The sequence below is a fragment of the Bubalus kerabau genome, chromosome 13 (assembly GCF_029407905.1).
Source record: "Bubalus kerabau isolate K-KA32 ecotype Philippines breed swamp buffalo chromosome 13, PCC_UOA_SB_1v2, whole genome shotgun sequence".
NCBI classification, from domain to species: domain Eukaryota; kingdom Metazoa; phylum Chordata; class Mammalia; order Artiodactyla; family Bovidae; genus Bubalus; species Bubalus kerabau.
In genome coordinates, this window is record NC_073636.1 from 52,794,748 (window position 1) to 52,817,798 (window position 23,051).

At 44.0% G+C, this 23,051-nt stretch overlaps 1 protein-coding gene across 6 annotated transcripts in view; it reads right to left on the reverse strand.

Annotated features, from left to right (window-relative positions):
• PTPRA (protein tyrosine phosphatase receptor type A) overlaps nucleotides 1-15,252 on the reverse strand; it is a 172,791-nt gene extending 157,539 nt beyond the window's left edge. For all 6 annotated transcript variants that reach the window (XM_055544336.1, XM_055544333.1, XM_055544335.1 and 3 more), the window contains exon 1: nucleotides 14,963-15,252. The gene's annotated coding sequence lies outside the window, so the exon portion shown is untranslated. The remainder of the gene's footprint in view (nucleotides 1-14,962) is intronic.
• Nucleotides 15,253-23,051: the final 7,799 nt, after the last annotated feature.

A 23,051-nucleotide genomic window follows, 5' to 3' on the forward strand; every position in this document is an offset into this window, starting at 1 on the left:
GCTCAGTTGTGTCCGATTCTTCACTACCCCAGAGACTGCAGCCTACCAGGCTCCTCTGTTCATGGGATTTTCCAGGCAAGAGAACTGGAGTGGGTTGCCATTGCCTTCTCCGAAAATCTTCTCTAACCTGTTATATTTCTCCACTTTTCCCCTTGCCATTTATTTGAAGTAACTGGCTTAATCTTTCCTATCAGATACCTCCCACTCTGAATTTTATAATTACCTTCTGTAAACTGACTGTTAGATCTAGGTACTTAATTTGAGTCAGGTTTGGCAGAGAAAGAATATTTCATGAATGGTGTTATATTTTTTCTATTGTCCCACATCAGAGGAACATAAAGTTTGGTTGTACCCATTTTAGAGATGTTAAGACTGATTAGAAGACTGTCTATCTGATCCTTCTATTATAAAGTTCCCAACTGGTTTTAATAGCAGCTGATGATCAATGCCAAGGTCCTTTATTTCATTAGTAGCTCATCTGGAAAATTTTTAGAAATATATTTGAGTATGTTTATCATATAAGAAATTTGTTTCCAAGGTTCTTCATGTGTAAAAATATGAGAGTTTTTATGGCTGCAACAAAATCACAATGAAATCATGAGTCACCAAGGAAATGCAAATCAAAACTACAATAAGGTATTACTTTACATCACTAATAGTCAAAGACAGCATAATAAATGTTGAGTGAGGATGTGGAAAAACTGGAACCCTAGTGCACTGCTACTGGGAATGTAAAATGACACGACTGCTCTAGAAAACAGTTTGGCAATTCCCCCTCAGAAGTTTAACAGAACCATTTAACCCAGCAATTCCACTCAATATCCAAAAGAAATGAAAACATGTGTCCACACATGTACTTGTATACACATATGTTCACAGCAGATTAATCATAATAGCCAAAAAGTGGAAACAACCCAAAAATTCACTAACTGATGAGTAACTATATATCCATACAGTGGATTGTATTATTCAGCTATTAAAAAGGAATGAAGTACTGATATATGCTACAACATGAATGAACTCCCCTTCAAAACATAAGGCTAATTAAAAGAAGTCAGCCAACGAAGACCACATTTTATGATTCCATTTATAAAACTGTACAGAACAGGCAAATTGACAAAGACAGAAAGACTAGAGGCTGCCAGGGGCGGGAGGGAGGGTGGAATGGGGAGTGAAGGTAATGGCTGCAGGACTTCTCCTTGGTGTGATGAAAATGTTCTGAAATTAGATAATGGTGAGCATTTGCACAACTCCACAAATATACTAAAAATCACTGAACTGTACACTTTAAAAGGGTGATGTTTATAATATATAAATTACATCACAATAAAGCTTTTTCTTAATTACAAAGAAAATGCTATCCCATAGCACACTTTTAAGAAAGAAAGATATTAGGCAATTAGTCCATACAGCAATGTTATGAAGGCAGTCACTTATTCTTAAGAATGTCTTCTCCAGTATAACTTTCCTCCAGTTCAGTTCAGTCGCTCAGTCGTGTCCGACTCTTTGCGACTCCATGAATCGCAGCACGCCAGGCCTCCCTGTCCATCACCAACTCCTGGAGTTCACTCAGACTCATGTCCATCAAGTCAGTGATGTCATCCAGCCATCTCATCCTCTGTCATCCCCTTCTCCTCCTGCCCCAATCCCTCCCAGCATCAGAGTCTTTTCCAATGAGTCAACTCTTCGCATGAGGTGGCCAAAGTACTGGAGTTTCAGCTTTAGCATCATTCCTTCCAAAAAAATCCCAGGGCTGATCTCCTTCAGAATGGACTGGTTGGATCTCCTTGCAGTCCAAGGGATTCTCAAGAGTCTTCTCCAACACCACAGTTCAAAAGCATCAATTCTTCGGCATTCAGCTTTCTTCACAGTCCAACTCTCACATCCATACATGACCACTGGAAAAACCATAGCCTTGACTAGACGGACCTGTGTTGGTAAAGTAATGTCTCTGCTTTTCAATATGCTATCTAGGTTGGTCATAACTTTCCTTCCAAGGAGTAAGCGTCTTTTAATTTCATGGCTGCAGTCACCATCTGCAGTGATTTTGGAGCCCCCAAAAATAAAGTCTGACACTGTTTCCACTGTTTCCCCATCTATTTCCCATGAAGTGATGGCACCAGATGCCATGATCTTAGTTTTCTCAATGTTGAGCTTTAAGCCAATTTTTTCACTCTCCACTTTCACTTTCATCAAGAGGCTTTTTAGTTCCTCTTCACTTTCTGCCATAAGGGTGGTATCATATGCATATCTGAGGTTCTTGATATTTCTCCCGGCAATCTTGATTCCAGCTTGTGCTTCTTCCAGCCCAGCGTTTCTCATGATGTACTCTGCATATAAGTTAAATAAGCAGGGTGACAATATACAGCCTTGACGTACTCCTTTTCCTATTTGGAACCAGTCTGTTGTTCCATGTCCAGTTCTCACTGTTGCTTCCTGACCTGCATATAGGTTTCTCAAGAGGCAGGTCAGGTGGCCTGGTATTCCCATCTCTTTCAGAATTTTCCACAGTTTATTGTGATCCACACAGTCAAAGGCTTTGGCATAGTCAATAAAGCAGAAATAGATGTTTTTCTGGAACTCTCTTGCTTTTTCGATGATCCAGTGGATGTTGGCAATTTGATCCCTGGTTCCTCTGCCTTTTTTAAAACCAGTTTGAACATCTGGAAGTTCACGGTTCACATATTGCTGAAGCCTGGCTTGGAGAACTTTGAGCATTACTTTACTAGCATGTGAGATGAGTGCAATTGTGCGGTAGTTTGAGCATTCTTTGGCATTGCCTTTCTTTGGGATTGGAATGAAAAGTAACCTTTTCCAGTCCTGTGGCCACTGCTGAGTTTTCCAAATTTGCTGGCATATTGAGTGCAGCACTTTCACAGCATCATCTTTCAGGATTTGAAATAGCTCAACTGGAATTCCATCACCTCCACTAGCTTTGTTCATAGTCAAGCTTTCTAAGGCCCACTTGACTTCACATTCCAGGATGTCTGGCTCTAGGTGAGTGATCACACCATCTTGATTATCTTGGTTGTGAAGATCTTTTTTGTACAGTTCTTCTGTGTATTCCTGCCACCTCTTCTTAACACCTTCTCCTTCTGTTAGGTCCATACCATTTCTGTCCTTTATCGAGCTCATCTTTGCATGAAATGTTCCCTTGGTATCTCTAATTTTCTTGAAGAGATCTCTAGTCTTTCCCATTCTGTTGTTTTCCTCTATTTCTTTGCATTGATTACAGAGGAAGGCTTTCTTATCTCTTCTTGCTATTCGTTAGAACTCTGCATTCAGATGCTTATATCTTTCCTTTTCTCCTTTGCTTTTCGCTTCTCTTCTTTTCACAGCTATTTGTAAGGCCTCCCCAGACAGTCATTTTGCTTTTCTGCATTTCTTTTCCATGGGGATGGTCTTGATCCCTATCTCCTGTACATGTCATGAACCTCCATCCATAGTTCATCAGGCACTCTATCTATCAGATCTAGGCCCTTAAATCTATTTCTCACTTCCACTGTATAATCATAAGGGATTTGATTTAGGTCATATCTGAATGGTCTAGTGGTTTTTCCCTACTTCGATTTAAGTCTGAATTTGGCAATAAGGAGTTCATGATCTGAGCCACAGTCAGCTCCTGGTGTTGTTTTTGTTGACTGTATAGAGCTTCTCCATCTTTGGCTGCAAAGAATATAATCAATCTGATTTCGGTGTTGACCATCTGGTGATACCCATGTGTAGAGTGTTCTCTTGTGTTGTTGGAAGAGGGTGTTTGCTATGACCAGTGCATTTTCTTGGCAAAACTCTATTAGTCTTTGCCCTGCTTCATTCTGTATTCCAAGGCCCAATTTGCCTGTTACTCCAGGTGTTTCTTGACTTCCTACTTTTGCATTCCAGTCCCCTATAATGAAAAGGATATCTTTTTTGGATGTTAGTTCTAAAAGGTCTTGTAGGTCTTCATAGAACCGTTCAACTTCAGCTTCTTCAGCATTACTGGTTGGGGCACAGACTTGGATTACTGTGATATTGAATGGTTTGCCTTGGAAATGAACAGAGATCATTCTGTCGTTTTTGAGATTGCATCCAAGAACTGCATTTTGGACTCTTTTGTTGACCATGATGGCTACTCATTTCTTCTAAGGATTCCTGCCCGCAGTAGTAGATATAATGGTCATCTGAGTTAAATTCACCCATTCCAGTCCATTTCAGTTCGCTGATTCCTAGAATGTCGACGTTCACTCTTGCCATCTCCTGTTTGACCACGTCCAATTTGCCTTGATCCATGGACCTGACATTCCAGGTTCCTATGCAATATTGCACAGGAAATACGCAACTTTCCTCCAGTAGCCCACAAAAGTGATTCTTCTTAGATTTCTTTCAATAAAGAGAATCTAGCAAATACTAAGATATGCTACAAGCTTCTATACTTTTAAAACCATGTAACCCACTCCAGTGTTCTTGCCAGGGATGGCAGAGCCTGGTGGGCTGCCATCTATAGGGTCGCACAGGGTTGGACACGACTGAAGCGACTTCGCAGCAGCAGCAAACCTCCCACACTGAAAGATTTGTTCTAATATTGCTTGTTCAACTCTTCAGAAACATTTTCTATGCCTCTTACAAGTTATAAGGGATACATTTTAGTTTCTTGACATATTATTTTCCATATACAATATCAGCGGGGTTTTTTTGGGGGGGGTGGGGCACCACTGCAGACAGGAAGACCTGCCAATGGTATATGCTTTTCTGTTGTTTCTAAGAACAGAAAACTCTAATATAGATACTTGAATCATTAGGTTAGTAAAATTATTTACAGCATCTGACTGAATAGCCTACATCTTTTTTTCTTTTTCTTTCTGGCTGCACTGCCAGGCCTTGTAGGGATCTTAGTTGCCCCACCAGGATTGAACCTGGGCTGGGGCAGTGACGGCATGGAGTCCAAACCACTGGACGGCCACGGAACTCCCCAGCCACTGACTTTAAACATCACAGGGGGAGGACTTCCCCGGTGGTCCAGTGGTTAAGAATCCGCCTGCCAATGGAGGGGACGTGATCCCGGTCCAGAAAGATTTCACATGCTGTGGGGCAACTAAGCCTGTGCATTCCAACTACTGAGCCTGTTCTCTAGAGTCCATGCTCTTCAACAAGAGAAGCCACTGCAATGAGAAGCCAAGGCACCTCAATGAAAACTACCTCCCACCTGCCCCCAAACCTGCCCGGCCAACTAACCCCAGTGCAGCAACAACCAACCAACACAGCCAAAAAGTAAATAAATTAAAAAAAAAAAAAAAATCATTAGGAGAAAGAAAATGCAGAGCTTCTCTTTATGCTCCAGATGCTTAGTTTTCAAATGGCTTTGTACTAGCGATGACCTCATATTTTATTATTTTACATCTCAGGTTCTACACAATCTTAAAGCAAGATTCCTATAATAACAGAGGATATAAGTCCATAGGATTCTTTATACTTTCCAATGTAATACAAGCTGAGTAGCTCACTAAGACTTCATAATAGGAGCTAGACAAAGGTCAACTGTGCCATTTTGCTTGTTTCCTTGTGCTTGCATTATTTTCTTCAATCACTGGTTTCTTTGCAGGGATCATTTTAAGCCACTTCTTCATTTTGTGAAAGTCAGTTTAATAAAACTTGATAATATAAACTGTTATTAATGTATGTATACAGCTCTGCTCGCTTACTGCAGAACTCCTCTCTCTTACTTCTGGACATCTAAGGTTCTGCAGTTAACATGTTAACGTTGTTTGACCTATAGACACAAGGAGATACCAGTGACAGTCTCTAATGTAATATTTTATCAATTTTTAGATAAAAATAATTAAAAATTCAGCATCCCAGCATCTTATCTACCTCACTCTGAAAACTACTGCTCTGGACTGCAGCCACAGTGAACTTTTCATAACTGCAAATCAGATCAGTTTACTCCTCTTTGTAATCTCTTAAAGGCTTAGCTCTGCCTTAAGGATCAAGTCCAAAATACTTGCATGGCATACAGGGCCTTGAACTCTGGTCCTTGCCTCTCTCTAGCCCAGTGGTTCTTAACTCTGGCTGCATATTAGAATCACCCAGGGAGTTAAAAAAATATATATATGTATATATACTCCCTCAGTCCCTTAATCAGAACTATTATGTAATAAAAATTCCTGGGGGTAGGCTACTAAACATCCCTGATCGTTTAAGTTCCCCAGGCAAACTCAAAGTGCAGCCAGGATAGAGAATTACCCCCTACTACTCACCATGGTCATTCAGCTTTTGATGCTAACCAAGCTCTCAATTAGGCCTTGCTACTCAAGCATGGTCCACCCACCAACAGCATCTTCCTCACCAGGGAGCCACTTGGTAATACAGAATCCCAAGTCCCACCCTGTTGTTTAGCTGCTAAGAATTTCCAACTTTGCAAGGCCATCGACTGTAGCTGCCAGGCTCCTCTGTCCATGGGATTTCCCAGACAAGGATAGTGGAGAGGGTTGCCATTTCCTTTTCCAGAGGATCTTCCCCACCCAGGAATCAAACCCACGTCTCCTGCACTGGCAGGCAGATTCTTTATTACTGAGCCACCAGAGAAGCCCAAGTCCCACTTCAGACCTGCTGAATCAAGACTTGGTATTTGAACAAGACCCCTAAGATGGTTCACGTGAACTCTCAAGTTAGGTACCTAAGGTATCAACACCTTCCTAGCTCAGGGATTTTGTGTTGTTTAACCGCAAGTGTTGTTTTCCTGTTGAACTTCTCTGGCACTCCCAAGACATCCTATTCTTCCCCTCTGATCGTATCTGTAATTACCATAAGGTAATTAATGTCTGCCTACTGAATTAGTCCATAAGGATAGACATCACATCCATGTTGTTGTTGTTGAGTCACTCAGTTGTATCCAGTTCTGCATCCCCATGGACTGCAGCACATCAGGCTTCCCTGTCCTTCACTATCTCCTGGAGTTTCCTCAAACTCATGTCCACTGAATCTATAATGCCACCCATTCATCTCATCCTCTGTCACCCCCTTCTCTTCCTGTCCTCAATCTTTCCCAGCATCAGGATCTTCTCCAGTGAGTCAGCTCTTCGCATCAGGTGGCCAAAGGACTGCCACCTCAGCTTCAGTGTCAGTCCTTCCAATGAATATTCAAGACTGATTTCCTTTAGGATTGACTGGTTGGATCTCCTTGCTGTCCAGGGAACTCTCAGGAGTCTTCTCTAACACCACAGTTCAAAAGCATCAATTCTTCAGCGCTCAGCTTTCTTTATGGTCCAACTCTCACATCCATATGACTACTAGAAAAACCACAGCTTTGACTATACAGACTTTTGTCAGTGAAGTGATGTCTCTGCTCTTTAATAAACTGTCTAGGTGTGTCATAGCTTCCCTTCCAAGGAGTAAGTGTCTTTTAATTTCACAGCTGGAGTCACTGTCTGCAGTGATTTTGGAGCTCAAGAAAATAAAGTCTGTCATTGTTTCCCCATCTTATTTGCCATGAAGTGATGGGACAGGATGCCATGATCTTAAAGTGTTTTGAATGTTGAGTTTGTGTGTCTGTGTGTGTGTGTGTGTGTTTCCAGGTCCGTCTACTTTTTTTGTGTGTGTGTGTGGTTTAAATTTTATTTTTAAACTTTACATAACTGTATTAGTTTTGCCAAATATCAAAATGAATCCGCCACAGGTATACATGTGTTCCCCATCCTGAACCCTCCTCCCTCCCCATTCCATCCCTCTGGGTCGTCCCAGTGCACCAGCCCCAAGCATCCAGTATCGTGCATCAAACCTGGACTGGCAACTCGTTTCATACATGATATTTTACATGTTTCAATGCCATTCTCCCAAATCTTCCCACCCTCTCCCTCTCTCACAGAGTCCATAAGACTGTTCTATATATCAGCGTCTCTTTTGCTGTCTCGTACACAGGGTTATTGTTACCATCTTTCTAAATTCCATATATATGCGTTAGTATACTGTATTGGTGTTTTTCTTTCTGGCTTACTTCACTCTGTATAATAGGCTCCAGTTTCATCCACCTCATTAGAACTGCTTCAAATGTATTCTTTTTAATGGCTGAATAATACTCCATTGTGTATATGTACCACAGCTTTCTTATCCATTCATCTGCTGATGGACATCTAGGTTGCTTCCATGTCCTGGCTATTATAAACAGTGCTGCGATGAACACTGGGGTACACGTGTCTCTTTCCCTTCTGGTTTCCTCAGTGTGTATGCCCAGCAGTGGGATTGCTGGATCATAAGGCAGGTCTATTTCCAGTGTTTTAAGGAATCTCCACACTGTTCTCCATAGTGGCTGTACTAGTTTGCATTCCCACCAACAGTGTAAGGGGGTTTCCTTTTCTCCACACCCTCTCCAGCATTTACTGTTTGTAGACTTTTGGATCGCAGCCATTCTGACTGGTGTGAAATGGTACCTCATAGTGGTTTTGATTTGCATTTCTCTGATAATGAGTGATGTTGAGCATCTTTTCATGTGTTTGTTAGCCATCTGTATGTCTTCTTTGGAGAAATGTCTATTTAGTTCTTTGGCCCATTTTTTGATTGGGTCATTTATTTTTCTGGAGTTGAGCTGTAGGAGTTGCTTGTATATTTTTGAGATTAGTTGTTTGTCAGTTGCTTCATTTGCTATTATCTTCTCCCATTCTGAAGGCTGTCTTTTCACCTTGCTAATAGTTTCCTTTGATGTGCAGAAGCTTTTAAGGTTAATTAGGTCCCATTTGTTTATTTTTGCTTTTATTTCCAATATTCTGGGAGGTGGGTCATAGAGGATCCTGCTGTGATGTATGTCAGAGAGTGTTTTGCCTATGTTCTCCTCTAGGAGTTTTATAGTTTCTGGTCTTACGTTTAGATCTTTAATCCATTTTGAGTTTATTTTTGTGTATGGTGTTAGAAAGTGTTCTAGTTTCATTCTTTTACAAGTGGTTGACCAGAGTTCCCAGCACCACTTGTTAAAGAGATTGTCTTTAATCCATTGTATATTCTTGCCTCCTTTGTCAAAGATAAGGTGTCCATATGTGCGTGGATTTATCTCTGGGCTTTCTATTTTGTTCCATTGATCTATATTTCTGTCTTTGTGCCAGTACCATACTGTCTTGATGACTGTGGCTTTGTAGTAGAGCCTGAAGTCAGGTAGGTTGATTCCTCCAGTTCCATTCTTCTTTCTCAAGATCGCTTTGGCTATTCGAGGTTTTTTGTATTTCCATACAAATTGTGAAATTATTTGTTCTAGCTCTGTGAAGAATGCTGTTGGTAGCTTGATAGGGATTACATTGAATCTATAGATTGCTTTGGGTAGTATACTCATTTTCACTATATTGATTCTTCCAATCCATGAACATGGTATATTTCTCCATCTCTTAGTGTCCTCTTTGATTTCTTTCACCAGTGTTTTATAGTTTTCTATATATAGGTCTTCAGTTTCTTTAGGTAGATATATTCCTAAGTATTTTATTCTTTCCATTGCAATGGTGAATGGAATTGTGAATGTTGAGTTTTAAGCCAACTTTTTCACTCTTCTCTTTCACCCCCATCCAGAGGCTCTTTAGTTCCTCTTGACTTTCTGCCATAAGGGTGGTGTCATCTGCATATCTGAGGTTATAGATATTTCTCCTGGCAATCTTGATTCCAGCTTGTGATTCACCCAACTGGACATTTTTCATGATGTACTCTGCATATAAGTTAAATAAGCAGGGTGACAATATACAGCCTTGACATACACCTTTCCCAATTTTGAAGCAGTTCATTGTTCCATGTCCAGTTCTAACTGTTGCTTCTTGACCTGCATACAGGTTTCTCAGGAAGCAGGTAAGATGGTCTGGTATTCCCAACTCTTTAAGAATTTTCCAGTTTGTTGTGATTGACAAAGGCTTTAGTGTAGTCAATGAAGCAGAAGTAGATGTTTTCCTGGAATTCTCTTGTCTTTTCTATGATCCAATGGATGTGGGCAATTTGATCTCTGGTTCCTCTGGCTTTTCTAAATCCAGCTTATTCATCTGGAAGTTCTCAATTCACATACTGTTGAAGCCTAGTTTGAAGGATTTTGAGCATTACCTTGCTAGCAGGTGAAAACACATCCATATTACTCTGGGGTATCCCTAACTCACAGCACAATGTCTGATATTTTCTATTGAATAGCACCCAGTTTTCTATTTCATACTAATATGATCTTATCCTAAATTTCCTCAATATTTCTGTCATAAACTATGTCCTTCTTCAAAAACAAGTTGGCTTTAGCTACATAACTCTTGGATATGATATATATCACAGCACAATAGCTAATTCAAAATCTAAATGAGCTACTAAAGCTCATTTAGTAGCTCATTTAGTTTTCTAAAGTTTTTCTGAAGAAATGTACATTTAACCTAATTCAAAGTACTATTACATTTTTTTTTAATTAACAAAATTGATTTTTAGGTTATATTTAATAGTACTGATTATATTGTCAGGATATAGAGCCACATAAATTGTTAATGGTGTTGTAAACTAGTTCAACCTTTCTAGACACCAATTCGGCAATGAAATCATATTCTGATACAGTGAGCCCATTTTAGGGAAAGAATCCAAGAAAATAATCCAAAAGAAGTGTTTCAGGGGTACTCAAAAGTACCATTCAAAATAGTAAAAAGGAGAGAAAAAAAGAAAATAAAAAATGATTGTACAAAGTGCAGTTATCAATGCATAGACTGCTATTTTGTAATTTAAAATAATAAACAAAATGAGTAAAGATAAAATGTTTGATGTTATTAAAAAACACAAAAATCAGGGCTTCCCTTGTGGTCCAGTCGTTAAGAATCCGTTGCAACTACTGAGCTCTCGCGCCCTACAGCCATGCTCTGCAACAAGAGAAACCACTACTGCTTGTGCACTGCAACTGGAGAGCAGCCCCCACTCTCTGAAACTAGAGAAGGACCACACTCAGCAATGAAGACCTAGAATAGTCAAAAATAAAAATCAATAAATTACAAAAAAATACAAAAATCATATTCTGCATGTACTTTACCTACCAAGTACAGATAAAAGGTAATAACAACAACAAAAAAAAACCGAAGGAAATGGCAACCCACTCCAGTATTCCTGCCTAGAGAATCCTGTGGTTGGAGCCTGGTGAGCTGCTGTCCATAGGGTTGCACAGAGTCAGACACAACTGAAGCGACTTACCATGCATGCATAGCATGTCTATACAATGACACAAATAGATGTGAATTTAAAGTACATACAATTTCATATTTAATGGATTCTCTTTTCTATAGAGAATATATTAAAATAAATTTTAATGTTGGGTTATTTATGGATTTGTTGCTCAATTATATTGTTAGTGTTACAGTATTGCTACTTTTGTTGTACTCAGAGTCACTAAAAAAATTTCCTCAGATTTGGCATTTGTTAAGAAGTAAAAAGACAAGGCTCTACATTTGGCCAAATTCTTGCTTAAAACTGAAGTTTCACTGGACCTCATTTTTCCCACATGAGGGTGGAGAAAAACAATGCAACAATGTTTACAAATCAACTCTAACTTCCAAAGAAAGATGCTGGGCAAATACAAATAACAGGACTGCTTAAAAAAACCACCACCACCCACCATCTTGCACAAGTCACTCTATCCTTCTGAGACTCAATCTCCCTCTGCAAATTCAAAGAAACAGGATAAAATCAAACAGGGGGAGAAGGTTAGGTGAGGGAAAGCATGTGGAGAAGCATCCCAGGTTATCCTGATATATACCCTGATAAAGATTCATTTGAGTTCCATTCACATCTTTAGAGAGAGGATAAATAAGCACAATGGGCTTCCCTGGTGGCTCAGAGGTTAAGAATCTACCTACAAGGCAGGAGATGCAGGTTCGATCCCTGGTTCAGGAAGATCCCCTGGAGGGGGACATAGCAACCCACTCCAGTATTCTTGCCTGGAGAATCCCATGGACAGAGGAGTCTAGCGGGCTAGTCCACAGGGTCGCAAAGAGTCAGGCATGACTGAAGCGACTTAGCATGTACTCTAAACTTCAACCATTTCTGAGGAGGTCAGGTAGAAAGAAGATATTTCTCTATTACATACTTTCAAACGGCTGTTAATTTTTCTCCTAGGTATTATCTTTTTCTCAAAATTCTGCAGTATTCTCTTTGGACCTCACTCTGGGTTTAAGAGGACATGATTCTGCCTCTGTGCGTCCTGGCCATTGCCTCTTAAATTGGAAGGGCATGAGCATCTGGCCCCACATTGCCTCCGAGTGACTTTTCCAAAGCCTGGTCTGCTCAAGTCCCTGACCGCCTCTAAAATCCTCCTTTAAAGTCTCCACTGCCTAAATTTTGGGGCTTCCCAGGTGGCTCAGTGGTAAAGAACCCACCCTGCCAATGCAGGAGATGCAGCAGATGTGGGTTCAATCCCTGGGTCAGGAAGATCCCTTGGAGTAGGAAATGATATCCCACTCCAATATTCTTGCCTGGAAAATTCCATAAACAGAGAAGCCTGGTGGGCTACAGTCCATGAGGTTGCAAAGAGTTGGACATGGCTGAGCATGCACACCCGAACTTAAACACAGCACTCACAGCCCTTCAAGCTGACCTAATCTCATCTCCCACCCTTCTCTCTACCCAATCCAACTACATTTAACCTCTCCTCGTTCCCCAAGGGCAATGGATTCCTTCCACCTCCAAGCCTGCCTGTGCGGCTCCCTCTTTCCCATATCCTGTCCACCATACAGAAACTCCTATCCATCCTTCATGACCCAAGGCCTCCTCCCAGTCAAGTTTTCTCAGGCCACCCAAAAAAGGGATGCTGTCTATACAGCCAGGTAGATACTCTGGAACTAGACTGCCAAGATTCAGATCCTGATTATTCCCTCATCAGCATACTGTATGGGCTCAGTTTCCACCCTTGTCTAGTAGGAATTAGCCACTATTAGAGGATAGAAAGGAGCAAATAAGATAATTCATGGAAAGCATTTATTATCTAGCCTAACACAAGGCAAATAAAAGGTATTATCACATCCTCACAATATCTGTGGCAAGTATTTGTATCCACCTGTCCTGCTTTAAGCTGTGAGCCCCTCAAAGGTAAAAATGTGACTTCCTCACTTTTATTCTGTATCCCAAGCACTTTGTCTGGCAAATAGAACGCCATGAATGTAGTTAAGTCAGAGATGTGGCTTTTCTGGTTCTGGATTTCTCCTAGATGGTAAATCAGCATCTAAAAAGTACCCAGTGAACAGCCTCCTAGATCGCACTCTGCCTCAGAGTATACATTAGCCAGGGCACTTCAGATAGGCAGAGGTGAAAAAGAGACCATAGCGCTTTTGGCCTTTCAGAGACAGTGGAGCAGACTGAAGGTCATGGGATATGAGACCTGTTAGTTCCTACCTGCTAATTATTTATGGGGCTGGATGGGATGGACATGGGTAGATGGGGAATCAAGGTACTACAAGTCCTGTCTTCAACATTCTATCTGCCTGGCTGCATGCCAAGCAGGAAACACTCAAGAAAGATTCTCTCAGGAAGTGGGTATCTGGAAGTAAACAAAAGGGGAAGAGATGGGACAGGACCTATAAGACAATTGGGAGGAAGAAGCTCTCAACATGGGAGATGAACAGCTGAACAAGACACAGCTCCTACATCTAGCCTCTCAACTGAAAACGGCTTTAAAGAGGTGGAGCTCAGCAGGTAAAGGTGGGGAAGAAAGAGCAAGCAAAAGTATCCAAATGTAAAAAAAGGCGGGCAAGCAATTCTGAATGACCAGAGAAGGGGATGAAGGGAAGGAGAATTGAAGGATTAATTTAAAAATAAAAGAATAAGTTGAAGCAAGGCTGTCAAGGGTCTTGTATGACTTGTTAAGGCATTTTGGGCTTCATTCATCCTATGGCAAAATGAAAGCAACGGAGTTTTAAGTAAACAAGTGATAGCATCAGATCTGTGTTTTGTAAAGGAGTGGCCAGGCAAGGGGCTTCCCTAGTGGCTCAGACCATAAAAAATCTGACTGCAAAGCAAGAGACCTGGGTTCGATCCCTGGGTTGGGAAGATCCCCTAGAGAAGGGAATGGCTCCCACTCTAATATTACTGCCTGGAGAATTCCACGGACAGAGGAGTCTGGCGGGCTACAGTCCATGGGGTCACAAACAGTAGGACACAATGTTCATCCATCTTTCACCACCAGTCCTCTCCTCGCCTACCATCTTCTGGTTCTAGAGCTGCCTAACAGCAAGCAGGTGGCAAGAGATCTTTCTAGAGATGTGACTGGTTCTAGAGCAGGGATCCCCAAGCAAGGGCTTCTAAAGGCATTCACCGTCCTAGAGAGGTTTTGAATATTCTTCTTTTCCTGTCTTACAAACATCATTCACTGACCTCAAAAAAAAAAAGAAAGAAAGCTCAACACTGGGCTCAGCTCTGCCATTATTATTTTTATCTTCAGGAAATACAATTAGGAACTAATTTCTCAAGAAACGATATTCTTTGTGTTATTCACGAAAGTAAAAAGGAGGGGGGCATGCATTCCCAATTGGCTCATTTTGAATTCTGGGCAGCTCTGAGCCCGTTTTCCTTCTTTAGCAGCCTCAACTGCAGGGAGTGGACAGAAAAGAGAGGGGCTGGAGAAAGAAAAGTTGGTCACTGCAAGAGCAAATTTTCTCATGCCAGGAGTTCTCCTCTTTCTTCCCATTAAATGGACCTGAGCAAATTCTGATCTCACTGTCCAAATTTCTTCTTTCATAATGAACTATGGCAGCGACCCGGCCCCAGGAGGATGCACGCAAAGTTCCTGGGCTGTGGAGAGGGGTCGGCCCCTGGGCGGGCGCGTTTCCGGGGACTCTCCCCCTCCCCCGCCCCAGCCCCACGGACAGCGCAAGGATGTGGAATCCCTGGAGAAGCCGGATGGATCCTGCCCGGAAAAGAGGGATTTGGGCTCAGGCCGGGGACACCCTCCCACCCGCGCCCGGGAACCGCCGCCCCACCTCCGGAGCCCGTCGGGGTGGCGGCGGCCGTGAACACTCACCGAGTCCAGCGTTGGGCGGGACCGCTGGGGTCGAGGACTGCGGCTCCGCCTCGGTGCCGCGACGGCGTCTCGGCCCGCCACACGCCCTCAGGGCCACCGCCCGGCCCGCGGCTTGGAACCCCGAGGCGGCGGTGGCGGCCTCGCCTCCATAGCGAGGAGAAGCGGCTGAGGAGCAACTGGGCAGGCGGCGGTGATGGCGGCGACGGTCCGGGGTCCGAGCTGGGTCGCGCGCGCGCGTCTCTGTCAGCGCCGCACTCGCCGCAGCCTCGCTCCCGACCTGGCCTTGGCTGTAAGGAGCTTCCTCATTGGCGGTTCAGAGACGGGCGCTGGTTGGCCCAGATCGAACGGGCGTTCCCCTGGCCCTCGTGGGCCCCGCCCTTACGCGTCTCCGAACGCTGGCTAGCCTGCCGGCCTGGGGCACAGGCCCGGGTCTCTCTGTCTCACGGTCTCACTGACCGCCAGGGAGGCGGTCCCCCCACCGCGGTCCAATACTGGGGGAAACAGGACCCTAGGAGCACCGGGCGACTGTGCACCAACACCTTCCGTTTCTCTACAGTCCCACCTGGACGTAGGTCTTCTTCCCAGTTTACAGATGCGAAAACTGAGACCAAACACAAGTTACACCAGTGTTTAGCGATCGGGGCGACCTGGAGCTCAAAAATCTTTCCACTCTCTCCAAACGGGTTCCCTAGAACTCCCCCTCCCTCCGCTTTCTAATTGCTGCAGTGTATTTAAAAGACAGAGGTTCTCGGTGGTGAAGGTGGTGAACGTGCATAGCCCCTGGAAGACACCTAGCACCGTGGCTGTCATCTTAACAAGTCAGCCCACGCCATCCCCACCCGAGCCCAAGGGAAATCTCCGCAGCTTTCCAGATGCGCGTATCCGGGCCTGACTCGCGTCGAGCTGGGTAGAAACACTACACACGGTGCTCTGCGGAGGGTGTTTAGGACAGGTCTGGCCGGGAAGGAGAGGCTCAAAGCTTCGAGAGGATCTGGAGACGCGTCTCCCCCTGGGGTCGGGGACTGGGACCGGGTGGAAGGCGCGGACCTCCTCCCCAGCGCTCCCCGCCGCGCGTAAGCACCTCAAAGCCATCCGTGGGTATGCCCGGCAAGTGGCTTCCCAGGCTGCAGGACTCAAAGAATCGCTGAAGGCCGATTACACAGCCGTGGTGGGTGGCGAGTGAGACACCCCAGATTGTAGTCCTCAGGCAGGGTCCTTCGGACGGAGCCGGACCCGCTCAGGAGTGACCGTAAGTCCGTAGGCGGGAGACATTGCTCAGCAGTGTGCAAGCACAGCTTGCTGGGAAACCCTTCATTCCTGACCCGCAGCCTGAGCTGCCAGGGGTGAGCGGCGGCCAGCCTCCCTCTCCCATCCGTGGCTGGGCAGAGTCCCACGTTCAGCGCTCCCGAGGGAACGGGTCTGTTCCTGGTAGTAATCCTTTTTCTTGGAGGGGACATTTCAGCAAAGGAGAAGGAGCCCACATGAGCTGCCATTTCCACAGGGCTAGTGCTTCTAGCACCTCCAGTCCGTACCACCGCCAGCAGTTGCGGCGTCAATTTGGGACTGTATGCACCCCGTATTTGTAGAATCAGTGTGTGCTGACCAGAGCCATGACCTGGGAATACGGGGTGCAGCGGGCCTCCTTCGAGGCATCCCCTCTGCCACTGGAAAGTCCCTCCTTGAGAGGGAGGTGTATCTCCCACTACCTCTCAGCGGGGCTGACCCAGAGGTGTGAAATGACTGAATCCTAAACGCCTCTGAGGGACAGATCCTACAGCCGAAAGACCCACACACCAAGTCTCCTCTTGGAGCCTAAGGGCAGCCAATGAGGGCAGGACTTTCTATACACCAACGGTTCAGTTACCCAGGAAGCAGAAAAACTCACTCTATCCACACACTGAACGCAAAAGTGAAAAAACCTGAACTCGGGAAAAATAATGATTGAGTGCTGGAGACACCTGGACAATCTCATAAAAGAGTTTGACGTTCTACTTATATTTCCTAATCTATATGGAAATAAATAGCTATTATAATAAAAAGCATTCATCCTTGGGATTATCTGAAAGATCCCCACCCAATCTGACCATACTTGGGAAAATGCTGTGGTTGAGCCCTGAAATTCAAGCCCTGCCACTGGCTGCTTGACCTGAGTCCCCCTCTGCTACTCTTCCTGGAACCTCCCAAGGCTGCATGAAGAATTACAGGCATGTACAGCTTGGCAAGTGGCCCATTCTTAGGAAATGCAGTTCCTTCTCTCCAGGAGACAGCTGCAATTGGGTCAGAGCATGTGTGGGATGTGTGCAGAGGGGACAGGACCTCACACCAAGGAGCCTTGCATATTCCATCCTGGAGACCCTGAGAAGGAAATTTCAGTTTGGTGACCACACATACCCTATTTTCAATGAGAGAGGACAGTCTTATCCTCAGCTGCCCAGCTGTGGAGACCGTCCATATTCCCCATCCTACCTGATGCTCAGGGTATTCACAGCTCCCCCCACCACCACAAGGCAAATGGCTATTTTCAAAGAGAAGAGAGGAACTGAGAGAGGGCAGGGAGGCAGCCTTCTGCTCCAGATGCTGCTTTAGTCCCAGCCCACAGGAGCACACACCTAGTGGTAGGCACTTGTCAGTCACCACACAGGTGCCCCAGAAGTCACGGGTTTCATGAGAAGAGGACTGGTCTAGAAGGAGAGCTGGAGGGTGGGAGTAAAGGATTCCTGTTTCTTTAGGCAAGTCATTTCTCTCATGGCCTCCTTTCCCCATCTAGTCAATGGAACAATTAATCATTCCCTCAACAAATACTTTTTGAGTGCTGATGGTGTGCTGGACACATCAGGGGAGTAAGATAGAAAAGGTCTCTGCTCTTAGGAACTTACAGTCTGGATGGGGAGATAGACAATAAACAAGTGAACAAGAAAATGTCCTAAATGGAGTAATGAAAATAAAGCAAGACAGTATGATAGAAAGTTGAAGTAAATGAGAGCCTAGGGACTTACCAGGCCATTCACCGTTCTATTCCTAAAGGTCACTTGCTGGAGTACAGTACCTAAAGAAACTGCAGCCTCCTCACCCTGAGAAGGTGGCTTACAGGAGCCTTTGCCCCAATTTCCACTTCAGGACTGCCATTGAAATCCTAAAGCAGTAGAAATGTTTCCAGATTCACTACCCTCAGGCCCCAAATCCTGGTCCAAGGCTCAATTCTAGTTCCATCCATTGGCCAAGATGACTCTTCCTGTGAGTCGGGCCAAGGCCTGTGGTGCAAACTGCTCAGGGTAGAGGAGGCATTTTTACACTAAGCACAGTTAAGAAACCAAGATTTGAAAAATGAGTTCTAGTTATTTTTGTAATGCAGGTGAGACTTGAACTAGTTTTTTTTTAAATAAAAAAAATCACTATTTAGAGACTTCCCTGGAAGGGAGAGTGGGTTTGATCCCTGCTGAAGGAACTAAGACTCCACATGCCAAACAGTGTGGCTGACCACCCCCCCTCCACAACCATTCATAAGTGTATAGATTTGTCAAAACTCAGCAAATGTACATTTATGAGATGAGAACTATATATTTTTGGTGTGAAAAGAAAAAAATTGCACAGATAATGAACTCTAGTTAACAAAATGCATTCTGAAGTATTTAGAGGGAAGTACTAATGACTGCAACTTTGAAATGTGTCAAAAATAACATGAAATAATAAAATGGATAGAGGAATAGACAGATATATGAAAATTAAGCAACAGTTCAGTTCAGTCGCTCACTTGTGTCCAACTCTTTGCGACCCCATGAATCACAGCACGCTGGCCTCCCTGTCCATCACCATCTCCTGGAGTTCACTCAAACTCATGTCCATCGAGTCGGTGATACCATCCAGCCATCTCATCCTCTGTCATCCCCTTCTCCTCCTGCCCTCAATCCCTCCCAGCATCAGAGTCTTTTCCAATGAGTCAACTCTTCGCATGAGGTGGCCAAAGTACTGGAGTTTCAGCTTTAGCATCATTCCTTCCAAAGAACACCCAGGGCTGATCTCCTTCAGAATGGACTGGTTGGATCTCCTTGCAGTCCAAGGGATTCTCAAGAGTCTTCTCCAACACCACAGTTCAAAAGCATCAATTCTTCGGCATTCAGCTTTCTTCACAGTCCAACTCTCACATCCATACATGACCGCTGGAAAAACCATAGCCTTGACTAGACGGACCTGTGTTGGTAAAGTAATGTCTCTGCTTTTCAATATGCTAGCTAGGTTGGTCATAACTTTTCTTCCAAGGAGTAAGCGTCTTTTAATTTCATGGCTGCAGTCACCATCTGCAGTGATTTTGGAGCCCCTCAAAACAAAGTCTGACACTGTTTCCACTGTTTCCCCATCTATTTCCCATGAAGTGATGGCACCAGATGCCATGATCTTAGTTTTCTCAATGTTGAGCTTTAAGCCAACTTTTTCACTCTCCTCTTTCATTTTTATCAAGAGGCTTTTTAGTTCCTCTTCACTTTCTGCCATAAGGATGGTATCATCTGCATATCTGAGGTTCTTGATATTTCTCCCGGCAATCTTGATTCCAGCTTGTGCTTCTTCCAGCCCAGCGTTTCTCATGATGTACTCTGCATATAAGTTAAATAAGCAGGGTGACAATATACAGCTTTGACATACTCCTTTTCCTATTTGGAACCAGTCTGTTGTTCCATGTCCAGTTCTAACTGTTGCTTCCTGATCTGCATACAGATTTCTCAAGAGGCAGGTCAGGTGGTCTGGTATTCCCATCTCTTTCAGAATTTTCCACAGTTTATTGTGATCCACACAGTCAAAGGCTTTGGCATAGTCAATAAAGCAGAAATAGATGTTTTTCTGGAACTCTCTTGCTTTTTCGATGATCCAGCGGATGTTGGCAATTTGATCTCTGGTTCCTCTGCCTTTTCTAAAACCAGCTTGAACATCTGGAAGTTCACGGTTCACATATTGCTGAAGCCTGATTTGGAGAATTTTGAGCATTACTTTACTAGCATGTGAGATGAGTACAATTGTGCGGTAGTTTGAGCATTCTTTGGCATTGCCTTTCTTTGGGATTAGAATGAAAACTGACCTTTTCCAGTCCTGTGGCCACTGCTGAGTTTTCCAAATTTGCTGGCATATTGAGTGCAGCACTTTCACAGCATCATCTTTCAGGATTTGAAATAGCTCAACTGGAATTCCATCACCTCCACTAGCTTTGTTCATAGTCAAGCTTTCTAAGGCCCACTTGACTTCACATTCCAGGATGTCTGGCTCTAGGTGAACGATCACACCATTATGATTATCTTGGTCATGAAGATCTTTTTTGTACAGTTCTTCTGTGTATTCCTGCCACCTCTTCTTAATACCTTCTCCTTCTGTTAGGTCCATACTATTTCTGTCCTTTATCGAGCCCACCTTTGCATGAAATGTTCCCTTGGTATCTCTAATTTTCTCGAAGAGATCTCTAGTCTTTCCCATTCTTTTGTTTTCCTCTATTTCTTTGCATTGATCGCTGAGGAAGGCTTTCTTATCTCTTCTTGCTATTCGTTGGAACTCTGCATTCAGATGCTCATATCTTTCCTTTTCTCCTTTGCTTTTCGCTTCTCTTTTCACAGCTATTTGTAAGGCCTCCCCAGACAGCCATTTTGCTTTTTTGCATTTCTTTTCCATGGGGATGGTCTTGATCCCTGTCTCCTGTACAGTGTGCACAAACCTCAGTCCATAGTTCATCAGGCACTCTATCTATCAGATCTAGTCCCTTAAATCTATTTCCCACTTCCACTGTATAGTCATAAGGGATTTGTTTTAGGTCATACTTGAATGGTCTAGTGGTTTTCCCTACTTTCTTCAAATCAAGTATAGTAACATGTTAACTGTAGAATCTAAGTGGTGGGTATACAGGTGTCCACTGTAAATTCTTTCAATTTAGTTGTATGTTTCAAAGTTTTCAGGATAAAATGTTGGCGGGGGAGAATCAGCATTTAACTTTATAATATACAAAACTGCTTTTAATTTTCAAACACATCTCTTCATGGACAATTCCAGTGCTTCTCCACATGCATGCATACTTTGTGTAAAGTTGTAATCAGTTTATACAGTCATCATTGTTATTTCTCATGTATTTCTAAAACTTCACGTGTACTATGCTTAATGTTTGCACACTGCACATTAATATGCTGCATGTTTGGGGACATAGGCTTTTTTCTAATGCAGGCTGTTTTGTTTTTATTTGGCTGCATTGGGTCTTAGTTGTGGCACACAGGCTCTTCCTTCCTTGTGTCATGCGGGATCTTTCGTGCTGTGCAAGGACCCTAATTGTGACGTTCTGGCTCGGGAGCGTGCGGGCTCAGTAGTTGTGATGCACGGGCTTAGCTGCTCCACAGCATGTAGGATCTTATTTCCCTGACCAGGGATCAAATCCTCATCTCTTGCATTGCAAGGCAGATTCTTGACCACTGGACAGCCAGGAAAGTCCTAACATAGGCTTTTATTGTGTAGCTTCTAAATGCACTGCACAGGGCCTCCCTTCCAGAAAAAGAGGACTGAGTTGGATGGCTCCAGCCCTTTTTCTAGTTAGAAAAGCTGGAGAAAACATTTGTTAAAGGCACTAAAGGGAATTCCCAGCTGTCCAGTGGTTAGAACTCTGTGCTTCCACTGCAGGGGGCATAGGTTCTAATCCCACATGCCACATGGCATGGATTAAAAAGCAGTGAAGAGGTACCAAGGCAGGGAAGAAGTGTGGTGCCAAGACTGAGGAGCAAACAAAAATCCCAGAATGACCTCAGTATTGGAAATCTTCTGTCCTTTCCCTATAAGGGTCTGCTGATTCTGAGAGAGAAGGCTGATATACAGTGCAGATTGTGACTCCCAAAACTGGCCACATTTCCAGTTCTACTTACTGTTCCAGAGCCTTGCTACTCCTCTATCTAGAGGCAGAATCTATTTCCCCTTGAAGTTGGGTGAGGTAGGCCCATGTAACTGCCTTGAAAAACAGAATATTGCAGGTATGATACTGCTGCTGCTGCTGCTAAGTCGCTTCAGTTGTGTCCGACTCTGTGAGACCCCATAGACGGAAGCCCACCAGGCTCCCCTGTCCCTGGGATTCTCCAGGCAAGAACACTGGAGTGGGTTTCCATTTCCTTCTCCAATGCATGAAAGTGAAAAGTGAAAGGGAAGTCGCTCAGTCATGTCCGACTTTTCGCGACCTCATGGACTGCAGCCTACCAGGCTCCTCCATCCATGGGATTTTCCAGGCAAGAGTACTGGAGTGGGGTGCCATCACCTTCTCCAGGTATGATACTATGACTTCTAAAACCACGTTAGGGAAGGTAGTACAGCTCTACCTGGCTCTTCTTGGATGCTGCCCTTGGGACCTGGCTACTGGTATTTGAGGCAGGTGTTCTGGCCGACAGAACTAAGGTTCCAGTCAACAACTAGCTTCAATTGCCAGACGTGTGAGTTGCCAAGCCTTCAGATTCCAGTTCCTAGCTGTCAAGTCACCCCAAACCTTTCAGTCTTCCAGCTAATGCCCTAGACATTGTGGAACAGACAAACCATCCTGTTTTATCCTGTTCAAATTCTCTAAGTGGTGAGCATAACAAATGATTCTTTTATAATTTGATTTATATCCCCAAGAATGCCAACAGAGGAGCCTGGCAGGCTATAGTCCAAAGGATCGCAGAGTTGTGAAGAGTCGGACACGACTGAAGCGACTTAGTACACGTGCATGTAGGATTTTCATAAACTTACAATCAGGTAGGGGAGGAAAAAGAAACATCTTGCCAAGCTTGAATCTCTCACTATTTTTAAACACAGCCCTAGGGGTGTCAAAGAGGGGAAAGCTGAAAAGTTCCAGGGAGGTCTGCCTTCTCTTGGCTTTGGTTTCCTCCGTCTTCCATCTAGACTAATAAGGGTAACAGGAAGAAAGGTAATGCCCTCAATGTTGGGTAACACTGCTGGGGTATGAAGCCAAAGTGCACTGGAGTACAGGGGCTAGAGGCAGGGAGCCTGGAGGGCCATGAAGGCATTCTCACTGACTGTAGGGAAGGCCTCCACTGAGCCGACTGGGGAGCCAGGGGTCTCCAGTTTGCAGCTCTTCCTTGGCAGGATT